Source organism: Bufo gargarizans, chromosome 4 (assembly GCF_014858855.1).
Source record: "Bufo gargarizans isolate SCDJY-AF-19 chromosome 4, ASM1485885v1, whole genome shotgun sequence".
Taxonomy (NCBI): Eukaryota; Metazoa; Chordata; class Amphibia; order Anura; family Bufonidae; genus Bufo; species Bufo gargarizans.
The window spans coordinates 362,052,604-362,066,990 of NC_058083.1; the positions used below are offsets into that span (position 1 = coordinate 362,052,604).

General features: G+C 44.0%; 1 pseudogene; it reads right to left on the bottom strand.

Annotated features, from left to right (window-relative positions):
* Positions 1 to 1,663: 1,663 nt before the first annotated feature.
* Positions 1,664 to 14,387, bottom strand: part of LOC122935435 — a 178,709-nt pseudogene continuing 165,985 nt past the window's right edge.

Genomic DNA, 14,387 nt, shown 5'->3' on the forward strand with positions numbered 1-14,387 from the left:
TTCAGCTATCTACCATTGCTTGTACAGGGGCTATCACTCACAACCAATCAGGGGATAATCTCTAACGTACATCTGTGGCAGAATAGTATATGTTCTGTACATATCTAATAGTCCAAATGCTGGCCTAAGAAGCAGGGACTCTTACTAAATGACAGGTCCTGGCAGTGCAGTTGTGAGGACACAGCATGTACTGTGCTCTGTGTACATAATATTTGTACAATGTGCTCACTGTTACATCTTACACATATATTTCTGTAAAGTGTGACTGGTCAGTGTGCAACTAACACACACATTGTCACACACAGCAGAGTCAAAGTGTGCAAGCGTCACGACCACCGGCTCCCTGCACTTAATACGGACGGAGTCAGGGTCACCTAGAATCAAGGCCAGATCCATCCCAGTAACATCAGATTCCTACTACTGCTACTGATAGGGTAAGCTTAGGCATCAAGGCTTTCCCTAATGCCTAATTTTTTCGCAGATGACAGATGCACAGCCGAGTGTGCCTGCGCAACAGTTGTAGAAGCATCCCTGTGACGTTAGTAAGAGGGGAGGAAGCCTGGAGGGGAGCGCTTGGGCCCTTTGAAACTTTGAAAAGCTAGACTCTTGGAACCTGTTTTCAATAACAATAATGCCTCATTCACATGTCAGTGATTTCCATCAATGATTGTGAGCCAAAATCAGGTCTGGAGCCTCCACAGAGATAAGGTATAAGGGAAAGATATGCACCTGTTCTGTCTTTAGAGCCACACCTGGTTTGGGATCACAATCACTGATGGAAATCACTGTCGTGTGAATGAGGCTTAATAATGATAGTGGCCTGTGGCTGGCATAGTCAGGGGGATCTAAAATTAAACACTGTGGCTTGCAATGTGATGAGGCACTGTGACTGGCATAGCCTGGGGTCGCTGTGGCTGCTAATGTGATGAGGCACTGTGGGTGGCAATGTAAAAAGGTATTGAATATATACAAATAAATGTTATATAGCGCTAACACATCAGCAGCTCTTTACAGACATTAGCATCACGCTGTCCCCTATACAGACTTAAAGGTGTTATCCGAGAGTAAAAACTGTCCCCCCATATGCCGGGCCCCCCACACTTACCTGGCTCCCGCGCCGCTCCTGGTCCCCGCACTGCCACTGCACCTTCTCCTCTTGCGTTGATGAAAACATCTGGTGTTGGGGAAGGGGGGGGGGAGGTTAGCATCCAATGGCAGACGGGGACGGTGAAGAGCCTCCCTAGAGTCACCCGCGATGCTAGGGAGGCTCGTCCCAGTTCCCGTCTGCCATTGGCTACCCCTCCAACACTGGATGTTTTCATCCGCGCATGGGGAGAAGCTGCAGCGGCGGTACGGGGACCAGTAGCAGCTCAGGGAGCGGAGAGCCAGGTAAGTATATTCAGTTTGGGGGGCCTGGCATATGGGGGGGGGGGGGGCAGTTTATACTCTCGGATAACTCCTTTAAGTTCCCTATCATTATGTCTTTATGTCTTTGGAGTGTGGGAGAAAACCGGAGTACCCAGAGGAAACCCATGCAAACATGCAAACACAGGGAAAACATACAAACTCCATGCAGATGGAGTACTTCTCACAAGCGAAAGCATACAATGTACAGTATGCCAAACCCAAAGTATTGAAATAAGAGGACATAAAGGCTGAACCATCCATAACTACAGTATTTAGACTGTCAATATCGATTTTATTGCATTATTTGCTAATGAAAAACATGTTAACATTTTACAGTATTTTTTATTAGCACAAATATTTTTCAAGTGAATAATAAAGAGATGAATGTATTTCCGTATTTTTCGCCATATAATACACTTTTTTTAGAGGAGGAAAATAAGAAAAAAATTATTTTCATCAGAAATCCAACCAGAACCCCAATGTTAATCAGACCTCAGCTCAGAGCCCCAATTAGACCCCCAATGTTACTCACACCTCAGATCACAGCCCCAATTTTAATAAGACCCCCAATCAGACTTCAGATCAGACCGTAAATGTTGATAAGACCCCTAAACAGACCTCAGCTCAGACCCCCAATCAGATCTCAGATCAGACCCCCATCTTAATAAGACCCCCAATCAGATCTCAGATCAGATCCCTATGTTATTCAGACTTCAAATCATACAAAAAAATAAATCAACTCACCTCTAATTCCAGCAGCCGCTTCTGAGATCCTGAGCTCTTCCTGCCGCACTGTGTTGTGACCCAACGTGACAGAGTGTTAGGTCACAGAGCACACCTACGTACTCACACTCTGTGCAGGTCACAGCACAGCATGTGGCACCAGAAGACGAAGACTATGCAGCAGTGAGTACAGAGCTAGCACAGGGACAATGGCATTCACTGCTCCCCGGTCCTACTGTACAAATGAGCGCTTCCATAATGGAAACACTCATTTGTATTCTCCTCATAAGACGCATTGACATTTTCGCCCCACTTTGGGCGGAAAAATGTGTGTCCTATAGGGCGAAAAATACGGTAATTGGTTCCTAAGTGTTGTACTATATCAATTAGTCATGCGGTTAGCGATAGTGCAAAGTATTACTTAAGTATCTGTCTTACTAAGCACAGTAAAACGAATGCCAGCTTTGTTGAGGCGGTCAATCAACTTGGTTTTGGAGAATGCTGCTCCTGGTGTGTACACTCCTCCACTGGAAGACAAAAATGTTTAAACAGATGAAAAAAAGACCAAAACTAAGCAGTAATGGTCTACAGACACTCTATAAGGGTACTTACTTTCACACTTGCGGCAGGACGTATCCGACAGGCTGTTCACCCTGTCGGATCCGTCCTTCCGCTATTTCGCCATGCCGCCGCTCCTGGCGCAGCACGCTAATTCGTGGTCAAAGGCCGCCGGACTAAAAGTCCTGCATGTCCGACTTTTTAGTCCGGCGGCCTCTGACCGCAAACTGCCGTACTGCACCAGAGCTCCCCCCGTCCCCATTATAGTCAATAGGGACGGCGCAGCGGTCCGGCGAAATAGCGGAAGGACAGATCCGACAGGGTGAATAGCCTGTCGGATCCGTCCTGCCGCAAGTGTGAAAGAACCCTAAGTCTGTTCGGAACCGAAGTGAAAACTGCTTTTGGCACATACATAATTATCGACAGATAAGGCAAAGTAAATTTTGAGTGCCCGTACATGGTGCATTCTGACCAAGGGATCAAAATATGGATTATCACCAGGGGCATACGAAAAAAAATCAGTGGGCCCCATAGCAAGAATCTGAATTGGGCCTCCATGTCTGGATGCGCCAGATCTGGCACCAGAGGTCACACTACATTTTTTCCAGAAGAGTAAAAATACCCCTCAGACCATTTTTGAGAAGTATTTTTACCCGAGGAGAAGTACGAAATTTACAGTAATTCAAATACATCATATATTGGCCTACACTAGCTGATATCTGCGTTGTGGAGGCTGCGTTTAGAGCTTCTGTTACAGATTCTGTCTAAAGACCAGACAAAAAAGCCTTGTATGCAGCACTTTTTGGGTCTGGTAAAAAGACAGGCTCATAAATGGAAACTGAACGAAACCCATCATAGTAAGCAGGGTCTGTTCAGCTTCTGTTAGGATGGGTTCACATGACATGTTTGCCATATATTTAATGTACACACACAAAGATACGTTAGCCTACATGTTTTTTGCTGGACTTTGCAGGAAGGAAAAACATGTGGTACACTACACTTTCCCATCCTGCAGAGTCCTAAAAAAGATGTCACAGTATGGCATCTGTTGTGTATGTTGATCATATGACAAAAACCCAGCCTTACGTGCCCGATCCAGCACTTCCGTTATTTTTGTTGTTTTGCTCCATTAGATGAGCAGAACAACATAAATAAATAGATACACTTTGGTATACAGTGGCTCACCTCTCATCACTATGGCAATGGTGCTCTGCTATGAGTGGTTCACCTAATCACTTCGTAGTGTACTAATATAATTGATTAGCAGGCACTACCATCTGCATTTCATACATATATCACATTTATTTATAAAGGATAGTTATATAAAATCTGTAGTACAAAACAAATGGTAAAAACAAATGGTAAAAAACATACAATAAAAAACTTAGTCCAGTATTGATAGTATGCACATAGACGATAAAAAGGGTGCATCAGTGGTCACACTTGGATTTGTTAATATAATATTCAGCCATCCGGGTGTATTGTAATTTTGTTGACAATATCAACACAAAGATACCATCGCAACAGTGGACTGTTGTCCACAAAAATACAATACACCCGGATGGCTGAATATTATATTAACAAATCCAAGTGTGACCACTGATGCACCCTTTTTATCATCTATGTGCATACTATCAATACTGGACTTACAATCCGTGTCACCGCATGGACTTTTTGTTATCTATTGATATACATTTTTATTTGCCATAAGGTTCAAAGTCTACGTAACAAAGGAGGGTGTTATGAAGGATTTAAATATTTGTAAATCGCTGGTAGTTCAGACTCTTATTTCCAACTGCATTAAAAACAAAGGCATTCTATAAAATATATCTGAGGGCGGGTTCACATTATGGTTGTTGCGGGTATCGAAATTTCGATACCCAATCGATACTTTTGTCCCGGTATCGATACGATACCGGGATTTCAGTTTTTTCGATACTGGGCTGCGCTTCTGCGCAGTCTAGTATCTCTGAACATGAGCGCCCTGCTATCGGCGCGCTCATGTTCTCTCAGCAGCACGGGGGAGAAGGAAGCAGTCCCCCTGTGCTGCTGCCACCAATGAGAAGAGAGGGGCGGAGGAGGGGCGGGCGCACTGCATCACCAATGAGAATAGAGGGGCGGAGGAGGGGCGGGCGCACTGCGCCACCAATGATAGGATTATTCCCACACAGAGCGGCACCCAGCAATGTCTCAGCACTCACCATTAGTCCTGGGCGCCGCTCCGTTCGCCTGCAGTGCCCCATTACTGTCTCCTCTCCTGCTCCACATGCTGCTGATTACTATCGGAGCGATGGGAGGAAACATCAGCTTTACTAGTGGGTGTTCCTTCTCCCTGCGCTGCGATTGGACAGCGTTACAGCCAGGGAGAAGGAACGCCCACTAGTGAAGCTGATGTCTCCTCCCATCACTCCTATAGTAATCAGCAGCATGTGGAGCAGGAGAGGAGACAGTAATGGGGCACTGCGGGAGAACGGAGCGGTGCCCAGGACTAATGGTGAGTGCTGGGACATCACTGGGCGCCGTTCTGTGTAGCCTGATACTTAGTCTGGACTCATATACAGTAGTCAGTCTTTAACACATAATACAGGAGGCGGGTGCTGGCAGCAGAATCACATTGCCGGCACCCTGCCCCTGACAGGGAGCTGCGATCGGCGGCAGTTAACCCCTCAGGTGCGGCACCTAAGGGGTTAACTGCCGCTGATCTGCCAGTACCCGCCTCCTGTATAAAGGGGTAATTATCATTGGTGGTGCAGTGTGCCCCCCCTCAACCCCCCATCCCATTAAAATCATTGGTGGCACAGTGCGCCGGCCCCTCTCAACCCCCCAGTATTAAAATCATTGGTGGCAGTGGCCACAGGGACCTCTCCCCTCCCCCTCATTGGTGGTGCAGTGGCAGCTTCTGATCGGAGCCCCAGCTGTGTAAGCCTGGGGCTCCGATCAGTTACCATGGCAGCCAGGACGCTACAGAATCCCTGGTTGCCATGGTAACATCCCTGATGCTGTGTGCACAAAGCACAGAGCAGCAGGGACAGTGTTAAGTCCTATTCACCCTGATAGAGATCTATCAGGCTGAATACTACAAGGGATGAAAGATCCCAGGTTCTAGCCCCTAAGGGGGGAAATCATTTGTAAAAAAAAAAAAAAAAAAGTAAAAAAAACCCCCACCAAAATATGAAGTATAAATCACCCCCTTTTCCCAATTTCCCATATAAAATATATAAATAATAAACATATTACATCGCCACGTCAGAAAAGTCCAAACTATTAAAATATAAAAAAAAATCTAGGTGGTGAATGCCGGAACATAAAAAAAAAAACTGCGCGATTCGCCATTTTTTAAAATGCGGATTGCATGTGGCTTTTTTGGATTATTTTTTTCGCGTGGTATCGAATGGTATCAAGTATCGCAATACTTTTTCATGGTATCGAAACCGAATCAAAAATTTGGTATCGCAACAACTCTAGTTCACATCACTGTCATGAATTTCGTTATTGCTTTCCGTTATACGTGGTTATAAAGGAAAATAACGGAAAGCATAATGGATCTGTCTGGTATACATTCTGCAGGACGGAATTAGAAAATCCTGTCGACCATGTTCTAATGGAATTCATAACGGTGATCTGAACTTGCCCTTACATGGATGAAGAAAAGGACTCATAAAAACACAACAACTCTAACTACAAAACAGCGCCAGTGCATTATACTCAATCGGTAGAAAGTGGTGAGGTCGGTCAGAAAAACCACTGCTCCCCTTTGCATTCTGAAGAGACTGTACAGTTATCACTGACAGGCAGAAAACAGAAAAAAGCCCATCAATATACAAACAACACTTCCGCTAGGCAGTACCAGGCTGTAGTTGTGATGGTTCCTTGATGAACCAGGACAACTTGGCAAACATGTCAGGACGTAGGGATTGATTTACACATTCTACAACTGTGATTACGTAGGTGTATGCTGTCCTGCTTGATAGCCTCTGCTACATATGGGTGCACATTTAATAATAGGGTTTATTAGAGCAATAGTAGGAGGTTCCAGCACTGAACCATCCTTATCAGGGTGCTTAGACCATCAGCATATGACATTAGGAAGCATCAGGGCCAGAGTCACTTGTCTCTTGGTGAGCTAGTTGGTCCACATATGGAGTCTGACGGATTGGCACATGTCTGCCCCTGTGCGATTCCAGGTCTGATCTTGTTCTGCATGTTTCTGCTCTCCTCACAAAGGATACTTGGGAATTTTTATATTTATGATACATGGTAATCTTTAGCTTTTTTTGCCTGTCAGTCATAACTGTTGTAATTACAATGACCTGCATCAGTGATATGTGTCAAGAGATTGCACATCATATGTTTAGTTAATTATTTTGCTCACTTGCATAGCGCTGACATATTCCACAGCTCCTTATCATATAGGGAAATTTAGTTTTTGCACTAGAAGATGAACTGCAGCAGTATACTGTGGATTTGGAAAAAAGTAGTAATAATTTGTCTTTTTAAAATTGGGATTTTCCTTCAAAGGCAAACAGATGCCCAAAGATAAAAACCTCTGGGTAAGCCACTGCTAAGTAAGACCCTGTGTTTGCCCTTTTTAAACCCCACCGTGACTAAAATTAGACGATAGTGGCTTTCTATACAGATAATCCTTTAATAGTCCCACCATGGGGAAATTCACAGTGTTACAGCAGCAAAGAGAATACAAACACTCCAAAATAAAGGCATTACAGTGCAGGGTACTGATAAAAAAATAAGGGACAGCACAGCTTATAGAATTCCATCTCTGGATGGAATCACATCCACAGGAACCTGTAAGTGATGAGTCCAGTATGGCTCCACTTGGGTCATCTGTACAGCTTAACAGCAAGCAGGGAGGACTGACTTCAGATAGCGCTCCTTCTCACACTTGGGGTGAAACAGTCGGTCACTGATGGTACTGCCCAATGCTATCACCGTCTCAAGCATGGGATGATCAGCTTGGATAGTATCCTTCTCTCACCTACCACCTGCACTAGTTCTAGGACGGAGCTGGCCTTTCTAATCAGCTTGTCAAGTCTCTTCCTCGCCCTGGTTGAGATGCTGCTACCTCAGCAAACCACTCTGAAGAAGATGACTGATGCCACCACAGAGTTGAAAAAGAAGTGCACTCGTTGCTCGTTCATTGGACATCTGGAGGCAGTTTGACCTCTTGCACACGTTTACGTTTCGTTTTTTTGCTTTCCGTATACGGAACCATTTATTTAAATTGATCCGCAAAAAAACTGAAGGTACTCCGTATGCCTTTCATTTCCGTATTTCAGATCCATTCAAAGACAGAACATGTCTGCATAACGGACAAGGATAGTAATGTTCTATCAGGGGCCGGCTGTTCCGTTCCGAAAAAAACGGAATGCACACGGACGTCGTCTGTATTTTATGCAGATCTGTTTTTTGCGGAACGCTAAATACAGAAAAAGCCATACGGTTGTGTGCAAGAGGCCTTAGATCCTTCACAGGAACGCTCATTAGCGATCATCTGCCAGAAAATCTGGTAGCCTGGTTTCCAGAATTTTCCAGTTTTTATTTATAAAAAAATACCAAATTTACCCAAAATTTGGAAAAATTCGCAACTTTCTAAATTTCTATTTTTCTGCTTTTAAAACAGATAGTGATACCTCCTAAAATTGTTATTACTTTACATTCCCCATATGTCTACTTCATGTTTGGATCATTTTGTGAATGCCATTTTATTTTTTGGGGACGTTAGAAGGCTTATAAGTTTAGAAGCAAATCTTGAAATTTTTCTGAAAATTTCCAAAACCATTTATATAGCGCCACCATATTCTCCAACGCTTTACAAGTCATGAGACAACGCTTACAATATATGAGAAAAAAGGGGTGACACAAAAGGTAGTTAATTGTGATATGCAGTAATTGAGCAATTTTTGTACTGAAAGTAGTGGTGTTGGCCGATCTGAACATCGAATTCAGGTCTGAGGAGTTGGGGTGGGGGGGGGAGTTACTTGGGAGACAGTCATGATAGGCTTGCCTGAAAAAATCTGTTTTCAAGGCACGTTTGAAGGTAGGGAAGGTGGGAATTAACCTGATATTCTGTGGCAGAGCATTCCAGAGAATAGGTGCAGCTCGAGAAAAGTCATGAAGGCGGAAGTGAGAGGTATGAATTATGTAGAACTTTAAAGGGGTTGTCCGGGTTCAGAGTGGAACCCGGACATACCCTTATTTTTTCACCCAGACAGCCCCCCTGAGGCTAGCATCTCATGCTCCGATGCACTCCCTTGCCCTGCACTAAATCGCGCAGGTCACAGGCTCTTTTGTTTTCAATAAAACACTTCTGCACAGCTGTGTGTTCGGTGACGTCACCAGCTCTGAGGGGCAGGCTTTAGCTTGACAGTTTGTTATAGTAAATAAAAGAGCCCTTGCCCTGCGGGATCCTGCGCAGGGCAAGGGAGAGCATCGGAGCATAAACTGCTCTGATGCTCAAGTCAGGGGGGCTGCCTGGGTGAAAATCTGGGTATGTCCGGGTTCAGCTCTGAATCCGGACAACCCCTTTAAGGCCAATTGAGTGGAACATGGTGAGAAGGAGTTTGTGGTAAAACGCTGCAGAGAGATCCAGAAGAATCAGTAATGAAAAATAGCCATTTCTTTTAGGGCAGGTTCTGTACAGTGAAGAGGGCGAGTCAGATTGTAAGGGGTCAAGAAGAGAGTTAGCAGAGAGATAGCTAATTAAGCAAGAAGAAATGAGACGTTCCAGCAGTTTAGAGATGAAGGGGAGGTTAGAAACACGTCGGTAGTTAGCAGCACAGGTCGGGTCAAGAGATAATTTTTTTTAGTAGTGGGGTTATAACAGAATGTTTGAAAGAGGACAGAAAGATACCAGAATAGAGAGAGAGGTTGAATATTGTAGTAAGGTGAGTGATGATAGCTGGGGAGAGGGACTGAAGAAGGTGTGAGGGAATATAATCACTACTGCAGGTGGTGGGTCAAGAAGAAGAAAAAAGCCTGGAAAATTCTTCATCTGCTATAGGGTCAAAAGAGGAGAGAGAGCATGTGGAAGTGTGGGAAGGAAGAAGATTAAAATTGGGTGGGGACTGGGAGATAATTTCCTTGTGGATATTGCCAATCTTATCTCTGAAATATATGGCCATGTCATCAGAGCAGAGCTCAGTGACGGGTTCTTGAACTTTAGGGCTTAAAAGGGAGTGAAAAGTGTTCTTGGTTATTTGAGAGTGAGGAGATTAAAGAGGTGAAGTATTTCAGTTTGGCAATGTTAAGGGATACATTTATAATGGAAAAAGTCTGCTGATATTCAGGATTTTCTCCATAAGCGTACTGCACATTTGGAGCACCGCTGGAGAAAACGTGTTTCAGGTGTGTTCCAGGGTTGCCGTGTTCTGTGTCGGGAGGGTCGGACTGATATTGGAGCTTCTTCATCTAGGGTGGTTTTGAGGGTATGGTTGTAATGATTGGCAGCCAAGTCTGGACAGGAGAAGGAAGAGAATTGGGTAAGAGCTAACTGTAGGGTGTCAATGAGTTGTTGGCAGTTAATGGTGTGTAGATTTCTTTAAGTGTGAAAAGTAGGATTATCATGAGAAGAATGACAGTGACGGAAGAAGACTAGATCAAGTTTATTGCCCTGTTCGTGCGTGGCAGAGGAGGTAAGTTGTGATAGGCCAAGAGAGGAGGTTAAAGAAGGAAGGATTATCAATGGGGATATTAAAATCACCCATAATAAGTGTTGGTGATTCAGAAGACAGGATGGAAGTGAGAAAGCCAATGATACAAATAAAATAAAAAACTGTTACATAAGTTAACAGAAAGCCGCCGAACACCTTATAACAGCCCTCACCACTTTCCGAGAAGGCTGAATATATTTATATTAATTTATGTAAGTTTTCTGCCGTAAATGAAGACTGACTGAACTCTACTTTTCCATTTAGGCTCACGGATTGCAGAAGGATTTGGCTAATTTTTGAAACAGTCTGCACCTTGCCATAAACTAATCACATTTAGCGGCAGTGAACGGAATCCTCCAGTAGCACAGGGGATATCACACGTCGGTGTTGATAAATCTCCCCTATATTCTAGTATGAAATAAACTACACATCTGTATTCAACTGCTGCAGGATTGCACATACCTTTCTGGAAGAGATTCTGGCTCCTTTAAAAGAGTCAGCCCAACTTGAACCATAGTAATTGGAGTAGTCACATACGCAACCTCTGTAAAACATATTGTGGAACAAGTTCTATTAAAATGATTAATTTTAAGAAAAAAGAACACTTATCTGCTGATAGCTTACATTATTTTAGTGATATAAAAGTCTGGAACACCTTTTGAGCAGAAGCTAAGGGCTGTACTAGAAAGTAGATTTTGTACCGATGACGACTCATGATCGACTAGCTAGCGACTCGTTAGCATTCTAAAATGCACAGGTTACACAGAGTAGTAATCGGTAAATCGACCATTATAAACTTGCTACACTACACCACACCTACAGTTTGATCTTCTAACGAGTGGGTGACGATCATCAAGTATTGAGCGATTTTGCGTTAGCTGGAAACTATCACACAGTGCAAAGATCGCTCATTTGCGAATGATATTACAATCTTTAGTTTGAGCCGTGCAACGTCTAAGGCTAAGCCCTGATGCAGTCTGAATGGATGCGGATCCGCTCAGACTGCATCAGTCTGGCGGCGTTCAGCCTCCGCTCCGGTCAGCAAGCGGACACCTGAACGCTGCAAGCAGCGTTCGGGTGTCCGCCTGGTTGTGCGGATCTGTCCAGACTTACAATGTAAGTCAATAGGGACGGATCTGTTTGAAGATGCCACAATATGGCTCAATCTTCAAACGGATCCGTCCCCCATTGACTTTCAATGTAAAAGTCTGGACGGATCCGCTCAGGCTAATTTCACACTTAGCCATTTTTTGCCAATATAATGCAGACGGATCCGTTCTGAACGGAGCGACCGTCTGCATTAATATGAGCGGATCCGTTCAGAACGGATCCGATCGAACACTAGTGTGAAAGTAGCCTAATACAGGCTTAATTCCAATCTGAGGACAATCTGCTCCACTTGTAAAGATAACATTACACTACAGATTACAACGGTTAAAGGGTTTGTCTCATTTCAGCAAATTGCATTTATCATGTAGAGAAAGTCAATACAAGGCACTTACTAATGTAACTGGATTCATTTTTCCATCACATTATACACTGCTCGTTTCGATGGTTATGACTAGGGATGAGCGAACTCGAACTGTATAGTTCGGGTTCGTACCGAATTTTGGGGTGTCCGTGACACGGACCCGAACCCGGACATTTTCGTAAAAGTCCGGGTTCGGGTTCGGTGTTCGTCGCTTTCTTCGCGCTTTTGTGACGCTTTCTTGGCGCTTTTTGAAAGGCTGCAAAGCAGCCAATCAACAAGCGTCATACTACTTGCCCCAAGAGGCCATCACAGCCATGCCTACTATTGGCATGGCTGTGATTGGCCAGAGCACCATGTGACCCAGCCTCTATTTAAGCTGGAGTCACATAGCGCCGCCCGTCACTCTGCTCTGATTAGCGTAGGGAGAGGTTGCGGCTGCGACAGTAGGGCGAGATTAGGCAGATTAACTCCTCCAAAGGACTTGATTAACTGATCGATCTGCAGCTGTGGATCATTGAGCTGCTGATCCTCAATTGCTCACTGTTTTTAGGCTGCCCAGACCGTTTGTCAGTCACATTTTTCTGGGGTGATCGGCGGCCATTTTGTGTCTTGTGGTGCGCCAGCACAAGCTGCGACCAAGTGCATTTAACCCTCAATGGTGTGGTTGTTTTTTGGCTAAAGCCTACATCAGGGTGAAGCTGTCACACCAAGTGCATTTAACCAGCAATAGTCTGTTTATTTTTTGGCCATATACTACATCAGGGGCAAGCTGCGCCTGTCACCAAGTGCATTTAACCCTCAATGGTGCGTTTGTTTTTTGGCTAAAGCCTACATCAGGGTGAAGCTGTCACACCAAGTGCATTTAACCAGCAATAGTCTGTTTATTTTTTGGCCATATACTACATCAGGGGCAAGCTGCGCCCGTCACCAAGTGCATTTAACCCTCAGTAGTGTGGTTGGTCAAGCTATCACACCAAGTGCATTTAACCAGCAATAGTCTGTTCATTTTTTGGCCATATACTAAATCAGGGGCAAGCTGCGCCCGTCACCAAGTGCATTTAACCAGCAATAGTCTGTTCATTTTTTGGCCATATACTACATCAGGGGCAAGCTGCGCCCGTCACCAAGTGCATTTAACCCTCAGTAGTGTGGTTGGTCAAGCTGTGACACCAAGTGCATTTAACCAGCAATAGTCTGTTCATTTTTTGGCCATATACTACATCAGGGGCAAGCTGCGCCCATCACCAAGTGCATTTAACCAGCAATAGTGTGGTTATTTTTTGGCCATATCCCAGTCTAATTCTGTCACTAAATCCATACCGGTCACCCAGCGCCTAAATACTAGGCCTCAAATTTATATCCCGCTAAATCTCTCGTTACCGCTGTCCTGTTGTGGCTGGGAAAGTTATTTAGTGTCCGTCAAAGCACATTTTTTGTTCTGGGTTGAAATACAATTCCCAATTTAGCAATTTAAAAATTTAGTGGTTTCTGCTGTATCAGAGCTATTTGAAATCTATCCCTAAAAGGGTATATAATATTCAAGGTGCACATAGGGTCATTCAGAATAACTTCACACACCCGCTACTGTGCATTTCCAAGTCTAATTCTGTCACTAAACCCATACCTGTCACCCAGCGCCTAAATACTAGGCCTCAAATTCATATCCAGCTAAATCTGTCGTTAGTGCTGTAGCTGGGCGAGTTATTTAGTGTCCGTTCAAGCACATTTCTTGTTCTGGGTTGAAATACAATTCCCAATTTAGCAATTTCATAATTTAGTGGTTTCTGCTATATCAGAGCTATTTGAAATCTATCCCTAAAAGGGTAGATCATATTGAAGGTGCACATAGGGACATTCAGAATAACTTCACACACCCGCTACTGTGCATTTCCAAGTCTAATTCTGTCACTAAACCCATACCTGTCACCCAGCGCCTAAATACTAGGCCTCAAATTTATATCCAGCTAAATCTGTCCTTAGTGCTGTAGCTGGGCGAGTTATTTAGTGTCCGTTCAAGCACATTTCTTGTTCTGGGTTGAAATACAATTCCCAATTTAGCAATTTCATAATTTAGTGGTTTCTGCTATATCAGAGCTATTTGAAATCTATCCCTAAAAGGGTATATAATATTCAAGGTGCACATTGGGTCATTCAGAATAACTTCACACACACCCGCTACTGTGTATTTCCAAGTCTAATTCTGTCACTAAACCCATACCTGTCACCCAGCGCCTAAATACTAGGCCTCAAATTTATATCCAGCTAAATCTGTCCTTAGTGCTGTAGCTGGGCGAGTTATTTAGTGTCCGTTCAAGCACATTTCTTGTTCTGGGTTGAAATACAATTCCCAATTTAGCAATTTCATAATTTAGTGGTTTCTGCTATATCAGAGCTATTTGAAATCTATCCCTAAAAGGGTAGATCATATTGAAGGTGCACATAGGGACATTCAGAATAACTTCACACACCCGCTACTGTGCATTTCCAAGTCTAATTCTGTCACTAAACCCATACCTGTCACCCAGCGCCTAAATACTAGGCCTCAAATTTATATCCTGCTA